This window comes from Bos mutus, chromosome 21 (genome assembly GCF_027580195.1).
Source record: "Bos mutus isolate GX-2022 chromosome 21, NWIPB_WYAK_1.1, whole genome shotgun sequence".
NCBI lineage: Eukaryota > Metazoa > Chordata > Mammalia > Artiodactyla > Bovidae > Bos > Bos mutus.
Window position 1 is genome coordinate 50,753,946 of NC_091637.1, and position 27,140 is coordinate 50,781,085.

At 36.3% G+C, this 27,140-nt stretch overlaps 1 protein-coding gene and 1 non-coding gene across 5 annotated transcripts in view; both read left to right on the top strand.

The window, feature by feature from the left end:
• LRFN5 (leucine rich repeat and fibronectin type III domain containing 5) overlaps positions 1–27,140 on the top strand; it is a 323,883-nt gene that overhangs the window by 271,355 nt on the left and 25,388 nt on the right. The gene's annotated exons all lie outside the window — the stretch shown is intronic.
• LOC138984528 (U4 spliceosomal RNA) lies at positions 24,340–24,479 on the top strand. Its single transcript, XR_011461816.1, has one exon. It is a non-coding gene; the product is annotated as a U4 spliceosomal RNA (small nuclear RNA).

The window sequence follows — 27,140 nt, forward strand, 5'->3', positions numbered from 1 at the left end:
ATTGCCAGGTGTGTTCCTTACTGCTGAGCAACCAGGGAAGCCCGTTTCCAATTTTAAACATTACAAATAGACCGTGGCCACTCCTCCCTGCCTTATGTCAGACAGCACAAATATCTGTGGTGTTTCCTAGAGAGGAAAACATTTTCAGCACTCATTGTGCCTACCTACAGCCATATGTAGGGAGTGCTATAAATGGGCTCAAATTTTGGATTAAAGTGTATAAAGAAAAGTTTCTACTCAAGAAAAAAGATATTTCAAGTATTATACAAATATACGGAAAGTCAAGGCCATTCTGGCAGGAATTACTTAGGAGAAAAGTAGCAGTTTTAACATTTTGCCTGAATTTATCTCCAAAAATATTTTAATAAAAATTGCAGCATTTTATTTTCAGTTGATTTCATATTTCAACACCCCCCTCACTGTTCTCATCATATTAAAAGCATCTCTGTCCTCTTAATTACGTCAGGTCTCTTTTGTAACCAACCAGTTGTCACATCAGTCACCCTAACCTACTCTCTGCACTGGATTTTGGAGCCAGCTACTGTGGTTCACATTTAAACAAAGACATATGGATTATGCATGGGGATGGTGCAGTCATCATGCATTCTTCGGCTTGAGTCTTGTCCAAGTTTCCCGTAATTGACTCTAAGGACTATGGGGCCAGATAGTTCTTACTGCCAGAATCACCTTAGTACAGTGCCAGCTGTCTAGAAAGAAAAATAACGCCCAGAAGGTCTACCACAGGCCAGAAAACAAACAAAACAAAACCAAAAATCTAGGAAATTTAAAAGCATAAGACACTTGGCATTAAAATAACTTTTCTATTTCATAAATAGAAATGAACAATAGAAAGACTAGTTTTTATTGTATTTGCCTTATTTACAAAACATTTGTAAATATTTCAGACACTGCAGGGTTTTAGAAAACAAAAGGGTGATTTTCTTTTTTCTTTCTTTCCCAATCTTAGGAGTTTTGTTTTATATTTAATACTTGTATTCTTTTAGACCCATTTCTATATAAACACAAATATATATCCCCACATAGAAACATTTTAAATATAAATGGATTGAGCAAAGTAGATTATCCTGAAGTTTTTTTTCTTTTCTTTTTTTTTCATTTAATGTTTTACTGCGGACATTTTTCTACGGCATACACCAAGATTTATAATGTATTTTTTTCCCTCCTTGTTCCTAGCATATTTTTCTATGTTCTATTTAAGAAAGTTGCTGAAACTGCTATTTCAAAATGAAATGTGGAAAGGGAGAGTTTCCTTTCCATTTTCATCCCAGACTGGAGAACTAAGGCAGATGACCCATATTTGTCTCCTTCGGCTCACATGCTTACCCTTGTGCAGGGCAAAGTAGTGACTAGTCATGTGCCCAGAACTACCTAGAATGGCAGCTGACAGTGGAGTTTCTCCAGTAGATGGAAGAGTCCTTCAGCAGGTGAAGAAGGAATGCTTGGTTAACAGAAGCAACAGACGTCCACTACAGAGTGAAATCCTGCAAATTTATATTGAAATACATTTAAACAAAAATGCTAATGGACTTTTATAAAGGGTTTTAAGGCTGACTAACCCAATATTGTCCTTTATAGAAAAAGATAATTCTAGTCCAGAATTGCGTTTAGTTTCCAGGTCTCTTAAGTCTCTTTTAACCTAGAAAGGTTCAGCAGAATGATGTTGATTTTTCTACACTTTTGAGATGTTGTCAAATCAGTACCAGTTTTCTTCGCTATTAAATTACTACATATCTTTTTAAATTAGTTCTTTTTGTAAGGAGATGTTTTGAGACTGTAGAAATACTCTATTTTTTAACAAACTTTCACACACTATTTTGACGTCTATTAATGATTATACCTGGATCAGTATATTACTGATTACCATATTGTTTGCCTGATGGTATTTTTCTAGCTTTATTATTATTTCTACATTTTTCTGTTTGCCTTCTGCTATTATAAGGAATACCATCTCCTTCTCCCCTGCTTGTTCATACATTTGTACATTTCTACTAGTATTGTCAGCATGACTCAGGGATTCCTAGGTTACTCAACTAGTTATAAATTGTTACTATCTTGTATTTTGATGTTCAAATTACATGTAACACACTTTGTGCAATGAAATTCTAACTAGCTTCATTTTGGCAAATTTTGCACTGCATTTTTTTAAATTAAATTTATTTATTTTAATTAGAGGCTAATCACTTTACAATATTGTATTGGTTTTGCCATACATCAACATGAATCCACCACGGGTGTACACATGTTCCCAATCCTGAACCCCCCTCCCACTTCCCTCCCCATACCATCCCTCTGGGTCATCCCAGTGCATATATGGAATTTACAAAGATGCACTGCATTTTTTTTTCAGTTTTCAACATAGAGATAATATGTGTTATTTATTACATTTATCCTTAGGTAGTTTAATATTGTTTGTTATTGTACATAGTATTGTGTTTGTTTGTTTTTTAATTTTATTTTATTTTTAAACTTCACAATATTGTATTGCTTCTGCTGTACATCGAAGTGAATCCGCCACAGGCATACACGTGTTCCCCGTCCTGAACCCTCCTCTCTCCTCCCTCCCCATACCATCCCTCTGGGTCGTCCCAGTGCACCAGCCCCAAGCATCCAGTATCGTGCATCGAATCTGGACTGGTGACTCATTTCATATATGATATTATACATATTTCAATGCCATTGCTCTCTGAGGAAAGGGCCATGGTTTTATTCATCTCTGTATTTCCACTGTCTGACAGAATAGTTGAATTGTAGTAGTGATCAACACTTGTTGAACAGAGGTCGGTCTGCAATAACTCTCATGTGAATTTTATTTTGAATGTTTATTAAAGTAAATACAATAACCAGAAGAGTTCAAAATTAAGTGTACAGTTTGATTAATTATTACAAAGTGAAGATTTGTGTAAACATACATTGTCCAAAAAACAACCATTGTCCACATTCTAGAGACTCACCTTACGCCCTGCCCAGTAGATAGCCCATGCTTTCACTTCATATATAATCACTATCTTCACATCTACACTGTGAATTATTTTTACTTGGTTTTGAATTTTATGTAGTAAACCATCCAGTACTTTTTGTGTGTGACTTTTTTTGAGCAATATTATGCTTATGAGATTCATCCATAATTTTGAGTGTTAAAAGTGGCTTTATTTTGTTTGTTTGTTTGGTATAGTGTTGAACCATATGAACCCTGTAATTTAGGGACATTTGAATGCCTCCTGGTTTTTCACTGGGGGCTTCCCTGGTGGCTCAGTTGGTAAAGAATCCACCTACAATGCATGAGACCATCTGCAAGAGGGAACCCGGGTTTAGTCCCTGCGTCTGGAATATCCCCTCGAGAAGGAAATAGCAAGCAACTCCAGTATTCTTACCTTTGAAACCCATGGAGAGAGGATCCTGGTAGGCTACAATCCTTGGGGTCATAAGAGTTGGACACTAATAGTGATTGAACATTCCAATGCATATCTCTTAGTGCCTATGAGCATCAACTGGTGTTGGGTATATGCCATGTGTGGAAAAACTGGTTCATTGTGTGTGTGTGATATGTAATATATACACTGTAATGTATCCACAGGATAGGGTATAGATTGCCCTTGGCTCTGTATTCCTACCATGCTTATAATTGACAGTATGCATTTTTATAATGTAGTTTGTGGGATATGTAGTTGTAACCCTTTGTAAATTTCTTCTCCATTTCTTTGATGACAAATAAGGTAGAATCAGTTCAGTTCAGTTCAGTTCAGTCGCTCAGTCGTGTCCGACTCTTTGCCACCCCATGAATCGCAGCACACCTGGCCTCCCTGTCCATCACCAGCTCCCAGAGTTCACCCAGACTCACGTCCATCGAGTCAGTGATGCCATCCAGCCATCTCATCCTCTGCCGTCCCCTTCTCCTCCTGCCCCCAATCCCTCCCACCATCAGAGTTTTTTCCAATGAGTCAACTCTTCGCATGAGGTGGCCAAAGTACTGGAGTTTCAGCTTTAGCATCATTCCTTCCAAAGTAATCCCAGGGCTGATCTCCTTCAGAATGGACTGGTTGGATCTCCCTGCAGTCCAAGGGACTCTCAAGAGTCTTCTCCAACACCACAGTTCAAGAGCATCAGTTCTTCGACGCTCAGCCCTCTTCACAGTCCAACTCTCACATCCATACCTGACCACAGGAAAAACCATAGCCTTGACTAGATGAACATTTGTTGGCAAAGTAATGTCTCTGCTTTTGAATATGCTATCTAGGTTGGTCATAATTTTCCTTCCAAGGAGTAAGCGTCTTTTAATTTCATGGCTGCAATCACCATCTGCAGTGATTTTGGAGCCCAGAAAAATAAAGTCTGACACTGTTTCCACTGTTTCCCCATCTATTTGCCATGAAGTGTTGGGACCAGATGCCATGATCTTCGTTTTCTGAATGTTGAGCTTTAAGCCAACTTTTTCACTCTCCTCTTTCACTTTCATCAAGAGGCTTTTGAGTTCCTCTTCACTTTCTGCCATAAGGGTGGTGTCATCTGCATATCTGAGGTTATTGATATTTCTTCCAGCAATCTTGATTCCAACTTGTGTTTCTTCCAGTCCAGTGTTTCTCATGATGTACTCTGCATATAAGTTAAATAAGCAGGATGACAATATACAGCCTTGACGTACTTCTTTTCCTATTTGGAACCAGTCTGTTGTTCCATGTGCAGTTCTAACTGTTGCTTCCTGACCTGCATATAGATTTCTCAAAAGGCAGATCAGGTGGTCTGGTATTCCCATCTCTTTCAGAATTTTCCACAGTTTATTGTGATCCACACAGTCAAAAGCTTTGGTATAGTCAATAAAGCAGAAATAGATGTTTTTCTGGAACTTTCTTGCTTTTTCCATGATCCAGCGGATGTTGGCAATTTGATCTCTGGTTCCTCTGCCTTTTCTTTTTTTTTTTTTTTGCTGTTATGTTGTTCTTTTTTTTTTTATTTTAAAACTTTACATAATTGTATTAGTTTTGCCAAATATCAAAATGAATCCGCCACAGGTATATATGTGTTCCCAAAACCAGCTTGAACATCAGGAAGTTCACGGTTCACATATTGCTGAAGCCTGGCTTGGAGAATTTTGAGCATTACTTTACTAGCGTGTGAGATGAGTGCAATTGTGTGGTAGTTTGAGCATTCTTTGGCATTGCCTTTCGAAATGGCAAACAGTACTAAAAGGTAGAATACATCTGTAAATATATATATATATATGTGCCTTTAGTAAAGTGTTCACTCAAGTCTTTGTTCATCTCTCTAGTTGGTTTTTATTTCTCTTACTAAATTACAGGGATTATTTATATTATTTGGATATGAGTTCTTTATTATGTGTATAGCAAATATTTCTAGATAGTTGTTTGCTTCTGCATTCTCTACGCGACCCAATATCGTACTGGCTTAGTTACTGTAGCTTCATAAACCATGCTATATGGTAGAACAAATTCACATGTCTTGTGATTTAACTGGAGTTTTAATAAATGGCATTTATAGTATGTCACATCTTCTGGTGTTTTATTTGGCTTATTTTTGATTCAGTAGTTTATTTTATTTATTTGTTTTCTTTGTTGTTGTTTCATCATTTTCACTAAATGTAATCCTAGGTCTTTGATTTTATTTTCCTCCTTTTGCAGATGGTATATTTTTATCTGTAGCTTTAGCTTTTTTTTTTATATCAATTTGCAAACCATAACAGTTTTGTTTCTTCCTTTCGATTATTTACACTTCTTTATTTACGTTCTTGTTTATTTTACTTCTAGAACATCCAGTCCATTCCCAAATAAAAGTGGAGATAATAGACATCCTCATCTTGTTACTTACTCACACAGAAAACATTCAGTATTTCATCATGAAGAATAGCATTTTTAGTATACCATTTTTTTTAGGTTAAGTACTTTCTATATATTACTAGCTTTAGAAAGATTTTTAATTTTTAAAATCAGAACAGGTGTTGAATTTTATCTAAATATTTTACTGTATCTATGGAAATGATATATGGTTTTTCTCCTTTATTCTGTTAAAAAAATTACACTGACTTTGAAATGTTAAAAATAATTTCTGAAATTAATCCAAGCTCATTATGTTTTTTTCATTTACATAATGGCTGTAGTCAGTTTAATAATAATGCATTAAGAATGTTTGTGCCTTAGCAATATCATTCATAATTCTCTTCTAATAACATTTTCATCATTATTTAGTATTAATGTTATGATGTCATAATATACATTTAGAGTATTTTTTCCTTTTTCATTCTCTGAAAGAGTGTAAATGTTGCTATTATTTCTTTACTTGTTTGGAACTATTAATTAGTAAAACCATCTGTGCCTAAAGATTTCCTCATAGGAGGATTTTAATTATGGATTCTACTTCATTAATAATGATAGATATGTTCAGATTTTTGTAATATTTCTTGTGTCAGACTGGTGTGGTAACTATTTTTTTCTATAAACTTGTTTTTGTCATGTAAATTTTTAAATGTCTGGTCCCAGTTATTTTAATAGCTACATATTTTTAAAAATACCTTTATTATCAATAATGGTATCCCTTTTATTGCCCTACTCAGTCTGGATAGTCAACAGTTACTTTTATCAGTTATTTTAAACAACAATTTTGGTTTGTTGAAATTTCCTATTGTATATTTATTTTCTATTTCAAAAGTTTCTGCCTTTGTCTTTGTTTTCTTTCTTTTACTTTTCTTGGTTTTAATTAGCCATTCCTTTTACAATATATTAAGAATGATGATTAGTCCCTGCTTTTCATTATTTTTTTTTCTTTTCTAAAATATGCCTTTAGAACTCTACAATTTCCTCTTTGATGTTTTAGTTGTATACTTCAAGATTTGATATATAGAGTTTTCATTATCATTTAATTCAAGATATTTTCTGATTTGCATTATTACTTCTTTCTTGGCCCATGGGTTATTTTAAATATACTAGTCAATTTCCACACATATGCAAATATTATGCATATATTTTTCTTATTAATTTCTAGCTTAAAGCACTATGGTCTGAAAAATTATTCTGGATAATTCAGTCCTTTGAAGATTTTATAGTCTTGTTTTAATTCAAAGAATATTTGATTTTTTAAAATATTTTCTTTGTTTATAAAATGTTTATTTTGCAGTTAATATGCAGAGTGTAGTATGTATTATTAGAGCAACTATTGAATCATGTTCTCAACCATTTTATATTCCTATTAGTTATTTTCACTTTCTCTGTTTATTCTTTTGTATACAAGATAATGTATTAAATTATATCTGATGATTATTGCTTTATTTATATTGCTTCCTACCTTTTGATACTGCATTATTAAGAAATCATACAGTTTATAATTCGTGCATCATCCTGTTGAAGTATATCCTTTTTCTCTAGTTCTGTAGCAACATGCATAAGATAATAGCATGATCTAATATTATTTATCTAATAATAAATAATATGTTAGCATGACATAAACAATAATAAGATTGAAGTTATATTTTAGATTCATTAATTGGGATTGTTCATAGATATTTTAAGAGACAACTAGGATAGTTTTCTGTGTTAGTGTTCTCTGAGATTAAGATAAAAATGACACAGTTTTTGGTGATTGACAGTAACACTGATACCCATTCAAAAAAATAAGCTACAGTCACAGTTTATCACTTAAATGCAACCTTTTAATTATTTGATAATTTTAAATTATGTAATATGCTCTATTAGGGAGATTTTGTTTCATACAGATCTTTCTATGTAATTTATAATGTGTGTGTGTGGTATGTGTGTGTATGTGTACACTCAGTCACTCAGTCGTGTCCAACTCTTTGGGACCCTATGGACTGTAGCCCACCAAGCTCCTCTCTATCCATGGAATTTTAAGGCTAATATCATGATAGAAATAGCAAGAAAATGTAAAACTTTCCCCCATTTTCTTATATAATAACAAGAAAACTTGGATGGGGTTAACAGGGTGGGTTTAAGAAAAGAGGCAGCCAAACAATAATAATAGTTACCATGGGAGTCTGATAAACTTGCTTATGCAATTTATGAATATCTTCTGAAAATTCTTGGTCTAAGATGAAAATCTTTCCCACCAGAGAGCCAAGAGCAGAGCATTACCATAACCTTCAATTGGTTCTTAGCCATATTGTCCCTGAACCTGCAGAAGATGATAATCTCTTTCATAGCTATTATCTTTCTGTTCTGCTGGAGCATAAGAAAGCCTATTAATGCAGTCTTCCCAGGACTCTTCCCAGAAATCAAAAGGAAAAATGGAAAATGAATCCACTTCCTTACACTGTACACAAAAATCAACTCATGAACCTAAATATAAGACCTAAAACCATCAAACTTATAGAATGAAAACATAGAATTCCATCTAAATGACGTTCCATTAGGATGGTATTTGAAATTGTAGCTATACTTTTCAATAGTGATGTGACATTTACCTAAAATATTGTCTGTTTTACAGTAATTATATTAATATCTACATCATAGCAGCATTATGAATGTCATTTGGTGTACTACACCTGAACAAACCTGTGTTGTGCAGAGTGGAAACAAGGTTTAATTTCAGATAATCTGACCTAAAGAAACAGATTTATATTTTACGTAAATCAAAATCTCCGTATTTGGACCTATTCACATCTTAATTTTTACTTTTTTCCACTTCTTTCTCAAGAGTATCAATGAATTTTTTATCAGGGTAAGGGGTCAAATCTTTAATCCTAATATTAAGCCACACTGGCATCAGTGTTACTATATACATCATCCCAGATTATTCTCAAGTAACAACAAACCTGATATTCGCATCTATTAGATGTTTTATCCTTTTCTGTTTCTGCCATTTTGTTTGATGACAAATTGAATGAATTCACTAAGTAGACCCTTTATATAATGTGTTACTTCTCACCTTCTCTCCCCAGCTTCCCCCTCTCTTTCTCCATCCACCCCTTCTCCCACAGGCTTCTTGGAAGTGCTCTCTTATGGTACTCATGTATTACTTGATGTCTTCTTTGTCTCTGATATATAACCTTTTTGTACCTCTCATGCCATAATTGCTAAGGGAACATTTATGGGAGCAATGTCTTCCAAAGATCTAGACAGAAAGAGTAGGACAGCTCTCCTTAACTTGTGAAAACTAGAAGTGTTTTTACTACAATTTTCTCTTTATATTCACCTTGGAGGTGCTGTTCCTATGTACACATTTGTCTCTGTACTAAAGTCAGAATATTTTCATCACCCTCCAGTATGACGAAGGAAAGAAAGAAGGAAAGCAAAAAATAAAAAGCAACAACAAACTAGTGACATTGTGAATGAAAATTATTTTTAAGACACTAGCCTTTTAAAACTCACAAGGTGAACTCTCACATCCATACATGACCACTGGAAAAACCATAGCTTTGACTAGATGGACCTTTGTTGGCAAAGTGATATCTCTTCTTTTTAAAATGCTGTCTAGGTTGGTCATAGCTTTTCTTCCAAGGAGCAAGCATCTTTTAATTTCATGGCTGCAGTCACCATCTGCCGTGATTTTGGAGCCCCCCAAAATAAAGTCTGACACTGTTTTCATTGTTTCCCCATCTATTTTCCATGAAATGATGTGGCCAGATGCCATGTTCTTAGTTTTCTGAATGTTGAGCTTTAAGCCAACATTTTCACTCTCCTCTTTCACTTTCATCAAGAGGCTTTTTAGTTCTTCTTCACTTTCTGCCATAAGGGTGGTGTCATCTGCATATCTAAGGTTATTGATATTTCTCCCGGCCATTATACAAGCTTGTTCTTCACCCAGCCTAGCATTTCTCATGATTTGCTCTTCATATAAGTTAATTAAGCAGGATGACAATATACAGCCTTGACATACTCCTTTCCCTATTTGGAACCAGTCTGTTGTTCATGTTAAAAATCACTGCAGATGGTGACTGCCGCCATGAAATTAAAAGACGCTTGATCCTTGGAAGGAAAGCTATGACCAACCTAGAAGGCAAAAAATCAGAGACATTACTTTGCCAACAAAGGTCTGTCCAGCCAAAGTTATGGCTTTTCCAGTAGTCATGTATGAATGTGAGAGTTGGACTATAAAGAAAGCTGAGCGCCGAAGAATTGATGCTTTTGTACTGTGGTGTTGGAGAAGACTCTTGAGAGTCCCTTGGACTGCAAGGAGATTCATCCAGTTTATCCTAAAGGAAATCTGTCGTGAATATTCATTGGAAGAACTGATGCTGAAGCTGAAACTCCAATACTTTGGCCACCTGATGTGAAGAACTGACTCACTGGAAAAGATCCTGGTGATGGGAAAGATTGAAGGTGAGAGAAGGGGACAACAGAGGATGAAATGGTTGGATGGCATCACTGACTTGATGGACTTGAGTTTGAGTAAGATCCAGGAGTTGGTGATGGACAGAGAAGCTTGGGGTGCTGCTATTCGTGGGATTGCAAGTGTCGGACGTGACTGTGCAACTGAAATGAACTGATCTGAAGGTGAAAATTAACTTTTCCTTATTTCACTTTACATTTTCTTTATGTTCTGTCTACCCCTGAAATAGTAGGTTGACAAAGTTCTAAATAAGGGGCCATGGGAAGGAATGGGCAATGGAACATATAAAGGGATTAACATGTTGCAGGACAAAAACCAATGTTCATTGGCTAGTACTTTAAAATATCATGCTTCCTCAAGCTTAGCACAATTCTTGGCATAAAGAAAGGAATCAGCAAATGGTAGCCAGAGCAATAATTGTTCTAATTATAGTAGTGAATATAGTGGTAGTAGTCATTCAGTTATGTAACTAAAGTTCTTAGACATTCTGGCTTGTTCCTGGTTTCTCCAAAGGGCATATAAACTAGGTTCCTGGTCTCCAGGTGCTCACCATCTGGGGAAGCATGGCATGAATGGAGTATGCCTTGCTAGAAGGTTTCTTTGGAGCACGTCCTCCACTACTCCTGGGCCATTCCTTTTGCCAGGTGGTACCTACTTGGGCTAAAAAAGAAAATGTACTTAAATAAAGACTTATTAATCACAGGACGCTTTGGGTACCTTTAGATATTTAAGCATTTTTAAACATTTTTGATGGAATAGACTGTACTGAAAAGTGCATAAAACATACATGTGCAGTACAGTGAGTAACTGTAAGATGAATACACATTTGGTCTGTTCCTCTGTCAGTCTGCTTCTATCTTTAGACCATATTCCCTCTATTTCCTCACAAATAAACATAATCCAGAGTTTATTTTAATTGATAACTTGCTTTTCTTTATGGTTATATCACCTTTTGAATATGTCCCTGCTTTTTCCCATTTTTGTGGAGTCTATTGTGTTTATTCATACATGTCTTTCTTCTTTAGTCAACATCATGCTCATGAACAATATGTATCTCCCTGCAGCAGTAGTCCTTCATTTTCATTGCTTACAGTATCCCTTGTTTAAGAATACTCCACTGTGTATTTCACTATGGGTAGATTACTGGGTTGTTCCCAGTTTGGGATTATTTCAAGGAACACTAATGAACACATTTTTCTGTATGTCTTCCGAGCACATATGAACCACCCCCAATCCATTAGGAAGTTTCTGTATTCATGACCAGAAAATAGCTCTCAGGACAGAAGTGTTTTTAAAAAGTAACGCTTATCTCTGTGGGATCTTACATTTCCTAAAATTCAATCTGGTACATTTCACTTCCTTGTTAACTTTATGGAGAGTTTTAAAATAGTTTTTCATTAGTATTTCATTCAGCTTTTTAAATTATTCTCAGTAAAAGGGACCCTCTTATGTGACCCAACATTATCAGAATCAGAATTCTATCAAGCATTATCTATAGTTTTAGTTTAGGTTTTTAAAATAACTATGATCATGCTACACATCCAATTTATATCCCACTTTTTTTTTTCCCTTTGGATTTTATTTTTTTATTTTTTTTTAGTTTATTTTTAAACTTTACAATATTGGATTAGTTTTGCCAAACATCAAAATGAATCTGCTTTTTTAATCTAAAATACATTGTATTAGTTGTCTGTTGCTGTGATATTGCCTTAAACTTGGTGACTTAAAACAGAGCAGAGGTTCCATGGATTAGTCTGGGCACATCTTAGCTGAATCCTCTGTTGTCGGCTGTGTTGCGTTTTCATCTGGAGGCTTTACTGAGAAAGAACTGCTTCCTAGTGCCCTCAAGCTGGTAAAATGCATTTGCACTGCTGTGGAATCCTGACAGTTTACTTCTTCACAGTCAGCAATGGATGGACAAGATCTCTTCTGCATGAGGTATCTAACTTCAGGAGAGCTTAGACCATTTTTTAAAGTTCTCACTGATATGCCATGGCCCCAGAATAATCCTTATTTTTATTAACTTGAAGTCAAACGATTAATATATGCAAAGTCCCTTTACCTTTTGCTTCACTTAGGGGAAGATTAAACAAGAGTGCATACACCAAGGTGTGCTAATATGGGAACAGACTAGAATTCTACCCACCACATATTGTAACACATATTTCCCTGTTATCTTTAACTGTCTACTATAAAGGTGTTTGATGACTGTATTACATTCAAACATGAAGTATATTGGAATTCCCTTGAACACTAGATTATAGGGTTACATTTATGTTTTGCATGCCTAGTTTTTAAGGCTTCTAAAACTCTAATCCTGTCTGAACAATATTTGGGCTTTGGTTTTCTCAGCTATAAATTAGTGTTCCTTAAAAACTGGCAAAAATGAAGGATAGGCACACTATTACATATTGGTATCTAGCTCCATTTTCAAAACCCTAGAGGGAAGAGTAGACAATAGATTCATCTCATTTAAAAAATGCTTGTGTCAAAATCTTTCAGAGGTGACACATGAAAAATAATCATGAATCAAATTAATTACTATATAATAAAATAATAAAGCAAAAGTGGAAAAATGCTCCCAAATGTAGACAATAGTGTGCTGTCAAGAAATTTTACATAATGCATTTCCATTGTTTGTAAACCATAACCTTCAGAGACTGCATACTTGCAGATTTAAATACCAGTATCTTATACATTTCACAATCTATCCAGCTTAGATTTAAACAGCACAAATCCCTTCAAAAATAGAATATCCAAACTCATTGTCTTCTATCACATCCCAACAAGTTTTCTTTCCTCTGCCCTATATGTTAATTGGTGCCACCCTACCAGGGTTTACATCTGGTAGACAGAGCGCCTGAAGAGCTGTGGATAGAGGTTTGTAACACTGTACAGGAGGCAGTGATCAAAATCATCCAAAAGAAAAAGAAGTGCTTGTCTGAAGAGGCTTTACAAATAGCTGAGGAAAGAAGAGAAGTAATAAAGGACAGAAATGGTAAGGACCTAACAGAAGCAGAAGCAATTAAGAAGATATGGCAAGAATAAACAGAAGAGCTATACAATGGTCTTGGTGATGTGGATAGCCACGATGGTGGGTCACTCACCTAGAACTGGACGTCTTGGAGTGTGAAGTCAAGTGGGCCTTAGGAAACATTACTACGATCAAAGCTAGTGGAGGTGACTAAATTCCAGCTGAGATATTTAAAATACTAAAAGGTGATGCTGTTAAAATGTTGCATTCAAAATGTCAGCAAATTTGGAAGACTCAGCAGTGGCCACAGGTCTTGAAAATGTCAGTTTTCATTCCAGTCCCAAAGAAGGGCAAAGGCAAAGAATGTTCAAACTACCATACAGTTGTGCTCATTGCATATGCTATGCTCAAAATCCTTCAGGGGTGGCTTCAGCAGTAGGTGAACTGAGAACTTGCAGATATACAAGCTGGATTTCCAAGAGGCAGAGGAACCAGAGGTCAAATTGCCAATGTTCATTGGATCATGGAGAAATCAAGGGAGTTCCGGAAAAACATCTACTTCTGTTTTGATTACACTAAAGCCTTTGACTATATGGATCACAGCAAACTGTAGAAATTCTTTAAAGAGATGGGAATACCAGATCAGCTTACCTGTCTCCTGAGAAACCTGTATGCATGTCAAGAAGCAGCAGTGAGAACAGATAATAGAACAACTGTCTGGCTCAAAATTGGGAAAGGAGTCTGACAAGGCTGTTTATTGTCACCCTGCTTATTTAACTTCTATGCAGAGTACATCATGCGAAATGCTGGGCTGGATGAATCACAAGTCAGAATCAAGATTGCCAGGGGAAATATCAAGAACCTCACATATGCAGATTATAACACTCTAATGGCAGAAAGTGAAGAGGAATTAAAGAACCTCTTAATGAGGGTGAAAGAGGAGAGTGAAAAAGCTAGCTTGAAGCTCAACATCAAAAAAACTAAGATCATGGCATCCAGTCCCATCACTCAATGTCAAATAGATGGAAAAAGTGGAAACAGTGACAGATTTTATTTTCTTTGGCTTCAGAATCACTGTGAATGGTGACTGCAGCCATGAAATTAAAAGACACTTGCACCTTGGAGGGAAAGCTATGACAAATCTAGAAAGTATATTAAAAACAGAGATATCACTTTGCTGACGAAGGTCCATACAGTCAAAACTCTGGTTTTTCCTATAGTCACGTATGAATGTGAGAGTTGGACCATAAAGAAGGCTGAGGGTGGAAAAATTAATGCTCTCAAATTCTGTGGTGCTGGAGAAGACTCTTGAAAGTCTCTTGGACTGCAAGGAGATCAAACTAGTCAGTCCTAAAGAAAATCAACCCTGAATATTCATTGGAAGGACTGATGCTGAAGCTGAAGCTCTGATATTTTGGTCACCAGATGGGATGAGCTGATTCATTGGAGAAAAAAAAAAAAACAAACCCTGATGCTGTGAATGATTGAGAGCAGGACAAGAAGGGGTTGATAGATGATGAGATGGTTGAATGACATCACCCACTCAATGGACATGAATTTGGTCAAACTCTGGAAGATAGTGAAGGACAGGGAAGTCTGGCATGCTGAAGTGCATAGGGTCACAACGAATCAGATAGGACTTTGACTGAACAAAAATAAAATCCACTGTTACCCAAGCCTAGATTGGGAAAGTAAGCCTGTAGTAGCACTTACTACAAACATTTAGTCAATGAGCAAAACAAATCTGTTTTTACATTACATTCTCATAAACAGAGCATGTTTGTAGTTGACCCAATACCTAAGTTTTATAAAATTTTTCTGAGTTAGCTTGAAATAATAAACTTTCATAACTAACTTATTATGAAGAAATGCCTCAGGGATGAAATGAACAGTGTTTACCCTAGGATATATGGCAGATGTGTGCTAAATGTGTTTATTCACTTTGATCATCATAAAATGTTTGTTTTTAGCAACTCTGTGAGGTTTGTGATAGCCCAGAGCAATACTTGTCAAAAATGTCTCAGTTAATAGACAATCTTTATAATTATATGACTCATTGCTAACAAATATGGATTAGTATTAAAAGAATCCAAGTTAGTTTTAACTTTTCATTTTACAGAAAATATGTGCTTACTGCATGTAATATCTTTAAAATATTTGAAATATATATATATAGAGAGAGAGAGAGAGAGAGAGAGAGACTTGAATGCATATTTCTTTCTAGTCATTTTTAGAATATTTATATCTCGTGCCTTAACATTTTTAAAATCATACTGAACCAGTTGTGATTAGTTTAGCTGTGAGTACTATCCTGTGCTTAGTTGCTCAGTCGTGTATGACTCTCTGTGATCCAATGGACTGTAGCTCACCAGACTCCTCTGTCTATGGGGATTCTCCAGACAAGAATACTGGAGTGGGTTGCCATGCCCTCCTTCAGGGGATCTTCCCAACCCAGGGATTGAACCCAGGTCTCCTGCATTGCAGGTGGATTCTTTACCAACTGAGCAACCAGAGAAACCCAAGAATACTAGAGTGGTAGCCTATCCCTTCTCCAGGGGAACTTCCCAGCCCGGGAATAGAACTGGGGTCTCCTGCATTGCAGGCAGATTCTTTACCAGCTGAGCTACCAGGGAGAGACTTTGCAAAACGGTAGTTTAAACTTTCTAGAAGGTAACCCAGAGCTGGTCGTGATAATCAGGAAGGCCTCCTCCATCATCCTAACTCATGACACCCGTCTTCAGTGTCACCTTGGTGTCTAAATTGGCTGCTAGAGTTCCTGGGATCATGTTCCAATTACAGTTCAGAAGAAGGCAGATGGACCAAAAGGACAAGTAACAATTCAGTGTCAGTCGCTTCCCTTTAACACGCCTTCTCTGGAGTTCTTGTCAACGTTTTCCCTTATACCTCATGGGAAAGAAGTGACTCACTTGACTATATTTTTCTGCAAAAGAAGCTAGAAAATAAACTGTTCATTCTAGGAAGCAATATTCCAGGGGAAATTGGGATTCTGTTACTAAAGGAGAGAAGATATTGAAAAGGAAACCAGTGCTTTACACACACACACACACGCTCATTTACACATACAGGTACTCATGTAGATGTAGGCTTGGAGATACATATATCTCCAATATAAATAGAAATTTATATTTTATATAATTATAAAAATATATAAATATTTATATTTATATAATATATAAATTTATATATCTCAATATAAAATTGCATATTCTGTTTTTTCACCAAGCACACAGCTGTCTAAATTCTACTTCATTGAGGTTCTTACACAGATATTTAATGTTTTGATTAAAAAGTAACTGAACCAATGTATAATATTATAATTTGCCATAAACTTGATAATAATGTTAGTTGCTCAGTCATGTCTGACTCTGTGGCCCCATGGACTATAGACCACTGGGCTCCTCTGTCCATGGAATTCTCCAGGCAAAAATACTGGAGTAGGTAGCCATTCCCTTCTCCAGAGGATATTCCCGATCCAGGGATCAAACCTAGGTCTCCCCCATTGCAGCCAGATTCTTTACCATCTGAGCCAAAGAGTCTTCTCAATATTACTGTTGTTATCAGTCGGTATGCTACTGCCATGATGACTGATGCTGAGGCTTCCACTCATGGAGCAGCTATTATAAGCCAATTGTTTTGTTAAATAGATGTATATGTGAGGTGAATAAATTTGGTCCAAGCCCTTGTCTTCAGGCACGGGCTAGCAGAGGCTAACATAGGTAAAACAAGCTCCAAACCCAGGAGCATTTGAAAATCATGAAAACTTTATGTAGGGTTTTTTTGTGAGTACAAGAGGAGATTGCATAGCCCATATACAATAAAAACATCCTCTACTGCTTACTGAGTTTCCCTCACAACTCAAGGCTGCTGGATTCATTAGTTATCTCCCTTGTCAAAAGCCTATCAATACTGGACTTTTTCTTATTTCTCTATTCTATGCTTTATCTATTTCTCCAACCTCCAGGATCTTTTTCATTTTAGATGGCATAAAATCCTAAGTGTATACTACCTCTGGCAATGTGTGAGAATATTTCTTCATTGTATTCTCACCAGCGTAGATATTATCATTTAAAACCCATAATTGTTTTAGAAAACAGCATTGTAATTCACATTTTAATTACTAAAACTTTGAAAACTTTCTCAGACACTTGCTAAACAGCTGGGTTTCCAAATCATTCCTTCACTCAGTATTTATTGAGAGTCTTTTTTGTTCCAACCCTTCCTCTAGATGTTGAGGATACAATGGTGAATGAAAGAGAAAAATCTCTGCCCTCATGAAACTTGCATTTTATTTGCTGAGTCAGAAAATAGACAAAGATAAGCAAAATGTATGAACAGTGAGATGATGGTGATTGTTATGGAGGAAAATAAAGTAAGGAATTGGAGAGTGAGGACTTATAATTTAAATAGGGTGGGCCCACTTTGAAGGTGACACTTTAGTAAAAGCTGGAAGGAATTGATGATTGAAAGAAAGTACACATACTCTTTAAGAGAGATGGTGAGATCCAGAAAAGAGGAGGGAGTGCAAAGAGTTGAGCAATAGTTCGCCCAGTATGGAGAAGGAAACGGTAACCCACTCCAGTATTCTTGCCTGGAGAATTCCATGGACAGAGGAGCCTGGCTGCAGTCCATGGGGTTGCAAAGAGTTGCACACAACTGAGCTACTGACACTTTCACCCAGTATGTTTGAGAAACAGCAAATCTGTTTGGCCAATCTGACAGGAGTGAAGTGAACCAAGGCCAGAGAATTTCTGAAATCTGAGACATAGTGGTAACCAGACCACATAGGAATTGGCGGCCAGTAGAAGAACCTGAGCATTTTCTCCAAGTGAGATGGGAAGCAAGTAGAAAGTTTTTGATCTGCTTTAAGTTTTAGCAAGATCATTCTGACTGCTTTATAGAAAATAGAGTGGAGGAGGACAGTGGCCAAAGCAGGTCAACTAGTTAGGAGATGACTGTTATATTCCAGGTGAAAGATGAGGAAATGTCAGAGGCAGGTATGATATGATCCCATCACGTGTATATTTTTACTGTACAGTCTAGGATTAATGAACTGGATTTAGTATATAACAGAAAGAGAAGTAATGAATAATTCCAATGTTTGGGTCTAGGCTTTGAAAAGAAAGCAACTGACCTATAATTAGAGAGAAGTACTACAGTATAAGGAAAGCAGATTTGAGAGAGGAAATTAGGAGCTCGGTTGTAGACATGCTAATTTTGAGATTTTGTTTTTTAGAAATCAAAGTAGAGTGGATATGTTGACAGTTCAATACCGAAAGAGAGCAGGAGTGGTCCAGGCTCCTGTGAATTACCTGTTTGTATCCTTTACTCAGTTATTTCTTATATTTACATTTTTATATATCTGGACGTGGACTTTTTATATAGTATTCTTATGTTACTGTTAAAAATATGCATTGTGTCAAATTTGAAATGATCATTATGTTGTAAAGGGCCAAACAATGTTAATACAAAAAAAAAGGAACATCTAAAAAGAGTGAGTCAAGGGAGATGAACTGGGAGATTGGGATTGACATATATACACTACTATATATAAAACAGACAAGTAATGAGAACCTACCGTATAGTCCAGGGAACTGTACTCGTTGTTCTATAGTGACCTAAATGGGAAGGAAATCAAAAAGGAAGGTATATATGTGTACATGTGGTTGATTCACTTTGCTTTATAGCAGAAACTAACACAGCAGTGTAAAGCAACTCTACTCAAATAAAAATAAATAAATAAAAAGACTGAAAATGGTGCGTGTCTTTAAGTGAGATGGAGGAGAGAGAGGTAAGTGGGAGGGAGGGAGGGATAGAGAAGAGGAACGAGAAGAGCGAGAGAGCAAGAAGGAGAGAGAGAGAAAACATAATGATTTCAGTGATATAAAAGCTTCCATATGGTATCAATTTGTCAAAATATTTCTGTAGGAGTACTGCCGGAACTTTCCACCAGCACACATATTTAGTATATAAACCCTCAGTAAAGTCACTCCTTCCTCTGTTTGTATGTATGCCTTTCTTTCCTCTCCCATTTTTTTCAGCTTCTGAACTGAATTTCCCATTGGTGAAAACTTGGCTGCATGCATGCCCACAATAATATCAAGATGAAGTCTAAACCATATTTTTTTTTTTCCGGAAGAATTATCCAGATTTCTAGAGGCCTGAATTATGTCAAACAACATCTCTGTGCAGATCCTTCTGTCTGCATTGCTACACTACTGTGCCTCTTTAATTGCTATGGCAACAGCACAACAGCACCAATATAACCACAGAGACTAGATACATGAAATGTTAAATACCTTTGGGAAACTGAAACATAATGGATAGCATAACATCTCAAAGGCTCAGAGAGTCACCTTTCAGAATTTCAAAGAAAAATGGATAAAGCACTAAATCATTTACTAGATTTAAAACACTGATGAATGGCATTCGAATTTGTATTGTAACCCTCGTGATGTTCTTCCAAGTTGCCTTAAAAACAAGGTGCATCTTGAGAGAGGAGCTGCCCTGTTCTTGGAAATTGGAAGAAAGCTGGGGTTGTCTATGACTCTCCAATCACAGGAGAGTTGATTTCATTGCATTTCACATCTGCGATAATGGTCCATGCCCTTGACCTTTCTCTTCCTGTGTCCATTGAAAACTCATTACCTGCAGTGAGATGCAATAGAAAGAAACTGGCATATTAAGTCTGATTGCAGTCTTCAATGACTAATATTTTCAGACCTTCAATGAGACTCAGTTTTCTCATCATTCAGTACCAAGTCTGATGTGGAACATGTTTATCCTGCTGTTTTCCACAGAGCATTGATACAGGGGGAGCACGCTTCTTCAGATTTGAAGTTGATGGGGAGCAACAGTGTGATACCCCAGCTAACAAGATACTCTTTATCTGAGAGCTTTCTCATTTGAAAGCCCCATGCCTTTCACCATCTTACAAAACCTTTGTTGTTTGGCTATCCCTTTTTATTTTTTTAAAAAAATTTTTAACCTGAATTATGGTTGATGTACAGTATTATGTAAGTTACAGGTATACAACATAGTGATGCACAAGTTGTAGGTTATATTCCATTTATTTACTACAAAAGGCTGTCTATATGCTCTGTGCTGTATAATACATGCTTGTGGCTTATTTATTTTACACGCAATAGTTTGTAATCCCTTTGCCCTCTATTGCCCTGTGCTTCTCTCTCCCCACTGGTAACCACTAGCATGTACTATATCTGTGAGTCGGCTTCTTTACTGTTACTTTCACTGGTTCATTTTATTTTTAGATTCCACATTTAAGTGACATCATGCAGTATTTGTCGCTCTCTGTCTGACATCTTTTCCTAGAAATATGACTTTATTTGTAGATAAGTATGGCTTAAGGGGATGTGTAAGGATGCCAGAGGGGAAGGGTGGACTATAATGTCTGGCTTTTTAAATAACTTTTTACTTCATTTTGAAGTATAGCCAATTAACAATGTCTTGATAGTTTCAGATGCACGACAGTGCGACGCAGCTATAAATATACATGTGCCCATTCTCCCCCAAACTCCCCTCTCATCCAGACTGCCACGTAAGCTTGATCATCTGACTTACTGCACTTAGCGCAATACCCTCCAAGTCCATCTATGTTGGTGCAAATTGTAAAAATTCCTTCTTTTTTGTGTCTGAGTAGTATTTCATTGTGTGTGTGTGTCGCTGTTTGTGTAGATATATATACCACATCTTCTTTATCTGCTCTTCTGTTGATGGACACTTAGTTTACTTCCATATCTTGCTAATTGTAAATGCTGCTGTGCACATTGAGGTGAATGTATCTTCTCTACTTAATGTTTTCCTAATTAAACTTAAAAGTTTTTGCACAGCAAACTATCAACAAAACGAAAAGGCAGCCTACTGAGTGAGAAAAAATAATTTGCAAATAATATGACTGATAACATTTTAATACCCAAAATATATAAACAGGTCATAGAAATCAACATCAAAAAACAAATAACCCAGTTTAAAGTGGTTCAGTTCAGTTCAGTCCCTCAGTCATGTCCGACTCTTTGCGATGCCAGGAATCACAGCACACCAGGCCTCCCTGTCCATCACCAACTCCCAGACTTCACGCAGACTCACGTGCATCAAGTCAGTGATGCCATCCAGCCATCTCACCCTCTGTCGTCCCCTTCTCCTCCTGCCCCCAATCCCTCCCAGCATCAGAGTCTTTTCCAATGAGTCAACTCTTCACATGAGGTGGCCAAAGTACTGGAGTTTCAGCTTTAGCATCATTCCTTCCAAAGAACACCCAGGGCTGATCTCCTTCAGAATGGACTGGTTGGATCTCCTTGCAGTCCAAGGGACTCTCAAGAGTCTTCTCCAACACCACAGTTCAAAAGCATCAGTTCTTCAACACTCAGTCTTCTTCACAGCCCAACTCTCACATCCATACATGACCACAGGAAAAACCATAGCCTTGACTAGACGGACCTTTGTTGGCAAAGTAATGTCTCTGCTTTTGAATATGCTATCTAGGTTAGACATAACTTTCCCTCCAAGGAGTAAGCGTCTTTTAATTTCATGGTTGCAGTCACCATCTGCAATGATTTTGGAGCCCCAAAAAAATAAAGTCTGACACTGTTTCCACTGTTTTCCCATCTATTTCCCATGAAGTGATGGGACCAGATGCCATGATCTTCGTTTTCTGAATGTTGAGCTTTAAGCCAACTTTTTCACTCCACTTTCACTTTCATCAAGAGGCTTTTGAGTTCCTCTTCACTTTCTGCCATAAGGGTGGTGTCATCTGCATATCTGAGGTTATTGATATTTCTCCCGGCAATCTTGATTCCAGCTTGTGCTTCTTCCAGTCCAGCCTTTCTCATGATGTACTCTGCATAGAAGTTGAATAAGCCGGGTGACAATATACAGCCTTGACGAACTCCTTTTCCTATTTGGAACCAGTGGTAGAAGACCTAAATAGACATTTCCAAAGAGGACATGCATGTCCAACAAGCACATGAAAATATACTCAACATCATTAATTATCAGAAAAATGCAAATCAGAGCAACAGTGAGATATCACCGCACACTGGTCAGTATGACTATCACCAAACAGAACACAAATAACAAAAATTAGTGAGGATGTGGATAAAAGGGAACCCTCCTACACTGTTAGTGGGAATGTAAATTGGTGCAACCACTGTGAGAAATAGCATGGAGGTTCTCAAAAAAAAAAAAAAAAATAGAGCTACCACATGAACCAGAAATCCACTCCTGGGTATATATTCCTTATTTTATTGCCCTTGTAAAATCCATGACTTGGGGCACTCACCATTCACACACATAGTAGGTTATCAAATTATTCTGTGAAACAAATAACCATCTACCCCGTCAGATTAATTATACCTATACCTGTCCCTTAGCAGCACTACTGTACTCATTAGTGCAAGTTTTCAGTATAAATTATTTTGCATTTTTATACACACATTCCCCCTTCCCCTTCCCAAATAGTTTTCAGTTACACCTAAACCCCTATAAGGAGCGCTTACCATCAGTTCATTTTAGGAAACCACTTAGCACCTGTGCCAGCTGGCCCAACTCTAAACCACTATTGTTCCAGCACTTTTGGAAGCCTTCACAAACTCTTCGCACTGGCCTGTTCTAGGCCACTGTCTCTCTCCAAGCTTGTCTGCAGGAGAGAACGCATTCTCCTTCAGAGTTACCAGTTGTGCTGACCTTCAGGATGCATGGACAGTCAGTGACATTACAGAGTCTCTGCAGGCAAACTCCTAAGTGGGCAAGTAAAGGGACAACTCAACCCACCTCACTGGGAGAATACTGAGACCTCTTTATACACAGAAGTCACTCTCCTTTCTGAGATGGAATTTATATTCTTAAAGGAATCTTATGTATTTAAGTATTTGGGTAACTTCAGTTATATCTTGACACACCAAAGAAAAATGAATGACTGGTTAAATGTGTCATCTGGGTTGTCATTCAGTATGCTCTTAAGTCTCCACCATAGTCATCTGTCAGCACCATAGTAGTCTGTCAGATGCAACTTGATTAAGAAGAGAGACCAGGAAAAAAGGAGTAAGTCACTTGATGAACATAAGGAATCAATGTTGGATCAATCTCTTTATATCCAAATGCTACATAATCAGGAAGACACAATAAAAGTAATATATATGTAACCTCATCTTATCCTAGAAACAGTATGGGTTTTGGAAGTAAATATATCTCCATCTTAAAGCTACCTTTTTGTTTACTTTCTGTAAGAAATCTCTCTCTTTCTGTAAGAATCTCAAGAAATCTCTTGAGGAGATTACTTAAATTTCTTAAATTTGATTTCATCACATAAAAAGGGAAGAAAGATAGTACTTTATATGGAATTGTGCAAGGATTAAATGAGATTTTGTATAAGTACATTGCATAGCAAGTATATTTTAGCTTTCTAAGCTAACATAATTAATATTAAAAACATTTCATAAGAGAAACAAAACATTATCTGTGTAGCATTCACCTTAATTTTTAAAAGCAGAGAAGTGATGAAATATTTGCACATCTACTAATTAGATAAAGCATGGCAAATATTCCACTTAGTAAACCGGCTTAATTATCACTTAGCATCTCAATCTTGTTTCCTCACCTATAAATAAAAGACCATTACTTCCTTAATGTTACCTGTGCCCTATCAATGGTAGCTATTTTTAAAAAATTTAGTTTGCCTAAGTAACTGGTCTCTTGTTCTTTAGTGTAAATAATATATGTTTATATACATATATGCCATGTTGAGTTAAAAATGCATACCTGTATGCATGTACATGTTGAGAAGAAAAACCACAAGATGCTGTATTAACTGACAGACCCTTTAGAATTGTGTAAATGTAAGTATCAAAATGTATGATGAGTTAGAATTTTTCACCATGCCTTTTATTATACTAATTGTGAATGTGTTTGTCTAATCAGATCCCAGCCTTCTAAGCTTGATAGATTCTAGCAAAACACCTTGTACATGGTGCAGAAGCTAAATAAGTCTTGCTGAAATTAATTTTAAAAATGAATGAATGAGCTTTGCGCAGTGGCAGTATCATAGCCAATGATGTTTATCCAAGGCACGATTATTACTAATTGAAAACTTTTCCCAGTACCCCCCGTGACGACTTGAAATATAGTTGGCATTGGCAATTTTTGATAGTCTCCACAGAGACTGAATAAAAAAAATGAATGAATGAATGTATGAGCGAATCTTCAAAATTTATTATGTTCAATGTGCTTAGGAATTTTACTAGCCACTATTATAATCAAAGATCAAAGGGTGATTGTTCTAGGCTATATATGTCTTATTTTGAGGCCTGAATTTAACAGGTTTAATTGCAATATCCTGAGTACATGTTTTGCTATAAACATTATCATTGGTAGTCCTTCTATTAATAGAATAAAAATTAAGGTGAAACCTAAACTATTTGAAACAACTATCAAATTCATTATCTAAACTGTATTGTGAAATGTCCTTTGCCATAAAGGAACCATTCTGACACATCCTAAAACAACTCATCAGTGTCAGCAGGCATCAGCACCTGTTCGCAGGCATTAACCTGAGCAAAGGGACACTAATTAAATTGGTAGAGCTCTACTGAATGATAGCAAGGCAGCTCCTGAGGAGCCGGGGAGCTTTCCTTTAACTCAACATATAAATTGGTGCCATATTGGTTTCTTCAGAGAATAGATTATATTCTCAGTTGGTTGTAAGATCTAAATTCTCTTTTATATCCTGTTCTAGTTGCCAAATAAATACTGATTCTCTCGAGCATATGTTATGTAGTAGCCATGGGCTGGAAGAAGGGTGCAGTACTGGAAAATGAATTTCCAGTTTGTAGGTGCTAGACACTTCTTTGTAAATGTGTCACTTTTGTGTCCCAGAGGAACTAGCTTCAAAGAACATATAATATAGAGACATGTAAATTTTATCTAAAGAGCTATATTGTATGACTATTTACTGAGTTACAGCCCTACTCAAATAATATTATTAAAGGGTTATAAGGGATCTTTGTTGGTTGCATTTAACTATTTAGAAAAGGCAACAAATTGTTTTAGAAGTTCCAATTAACTAGATAAGAATGAGGATCATGTCTATACTCTGTATCTTGTAATAACCTATAATGGAAAATAATCTAAAAAAGAAGTATATGTAAATAAAAAGAATGAGGATACTGTGTTTAATGGCCTTTATAAATGTTTAAGTTATGAAAACAAAGCATAGCAACTACTCTGCTCTTCTAGTCACATTTATTTCTTCAAGTGCTAATATATTAATCTAAAAAATGTCAAGGATTAGTTTTTGAACTTGTTGTTGTTCAGTGGTTCAATCATGTCTGACTCTTTACAACCCCATGGACCGCAGCCTGCCAGGCTTCCCTGTCCTTCACCATCTCCCAGAGCTTGCTCAAACTCATGTCCATTGAGTCAGTGCTGCCATCCAGCCATCTCATCCTCTGTCGTCCCCTTCTCCTCCTGCCTTCAGTCTTTCTCAGCATCAGAATATCTTCCAGTGAGTCAGCTGTTCGCATCAGGTAGCCAAAGTATTGGAACTTCAGCTTCAGTCCTTCCAATGAATATTCAGGGTTGATTTCCTGTATCAACTGGTTTTATCTCCTTGCAGTCCAAGGGACTCTTCTGGAGTCTACTCCAACACCACTGTTCAAAAGCATCAATTCTTCAGTGCTCAGCTGACTTTATGGTCCAAAGCTCACATCCATACATGACTACTGGAAAAACCATAGCTTTGACTTATATGGATCTTTGTCAGCAAAGTAATGTCTCTGCTTTTTAATATGCTGTCTAGGTTTGTCATGGCTTTTCTTCCAAGGAGCAAGCATCTTTTAATTTGAATTTGTAGGAAATGAAAGCTCTGTTTCTTTATGTGATCCCTATCTCCTATCTTTTTATAAAGTTAGAAATTTTCGCCCTGTCCTAAGATACATGGAAAAGCTAATTGATCACAATTCATATGCTTCTGTCATTACAGGTCTCACTTCAACAAAAAATAAACACAGAATTAAGAAAGTGGTGCACATTTTATTCTAAATATATTGTTACTTTGCCATTCATTGTATCAGCAGTGAGATGATATTGTATCAGGCAGTAAATATGTTGCCTGATTAAGTAAATCAGATTGTGAAATAAGGTGCACAATTTTAGTTGAAATATAATCACATCTTTGAAGATATACGACAGACCTAAGGAAATGTGTATTTCTAAAATACGACTAAATTTTGATTAACTGCCAATGATTTGTCATTTTATAAATTCTTCTTCCTTTAAATCAATGTTTGGAAACATAATAGAAAACTCGTATTTCCTCTTTTAGGTTTAACCAACTGTGGTGAGGAAAACGTGGCATAAAGAAAATGCACCCATTTTAAATATATGGCCAATTAATTCTTATGAATGTCACAAATAAGATATAGAATATTTCCATGACCCTGCCCCCGATTTTCTTGTACTCTTTCCCAGTCAATCTACTGTCCTCCAACTAGACAACGACAATCAATAGAATTGATTTCTATTACTATATATTAGTTTTGCCTATTCTAAATGCACATATACAGTTGACCCTTGAACAATAAAGGTTTGAACCATATGGGTTCACTTATATTCATTCACAAGTACTTGAGGCTAGGACTTCAAAATATTTTTAAATGAGATATAACTGTGATATACCACTGTGTAAGTTTAAGGTGTAAAATGTGTTGACTTGATACATTTATATACAACAATATGATTGCCAATGTAGTGTTAGCTAACACCCCTATCATGCATGTGCTTCTCACTTCTTTTTTTCAGTGGGAATAATTAAGTTCTAGTCTCT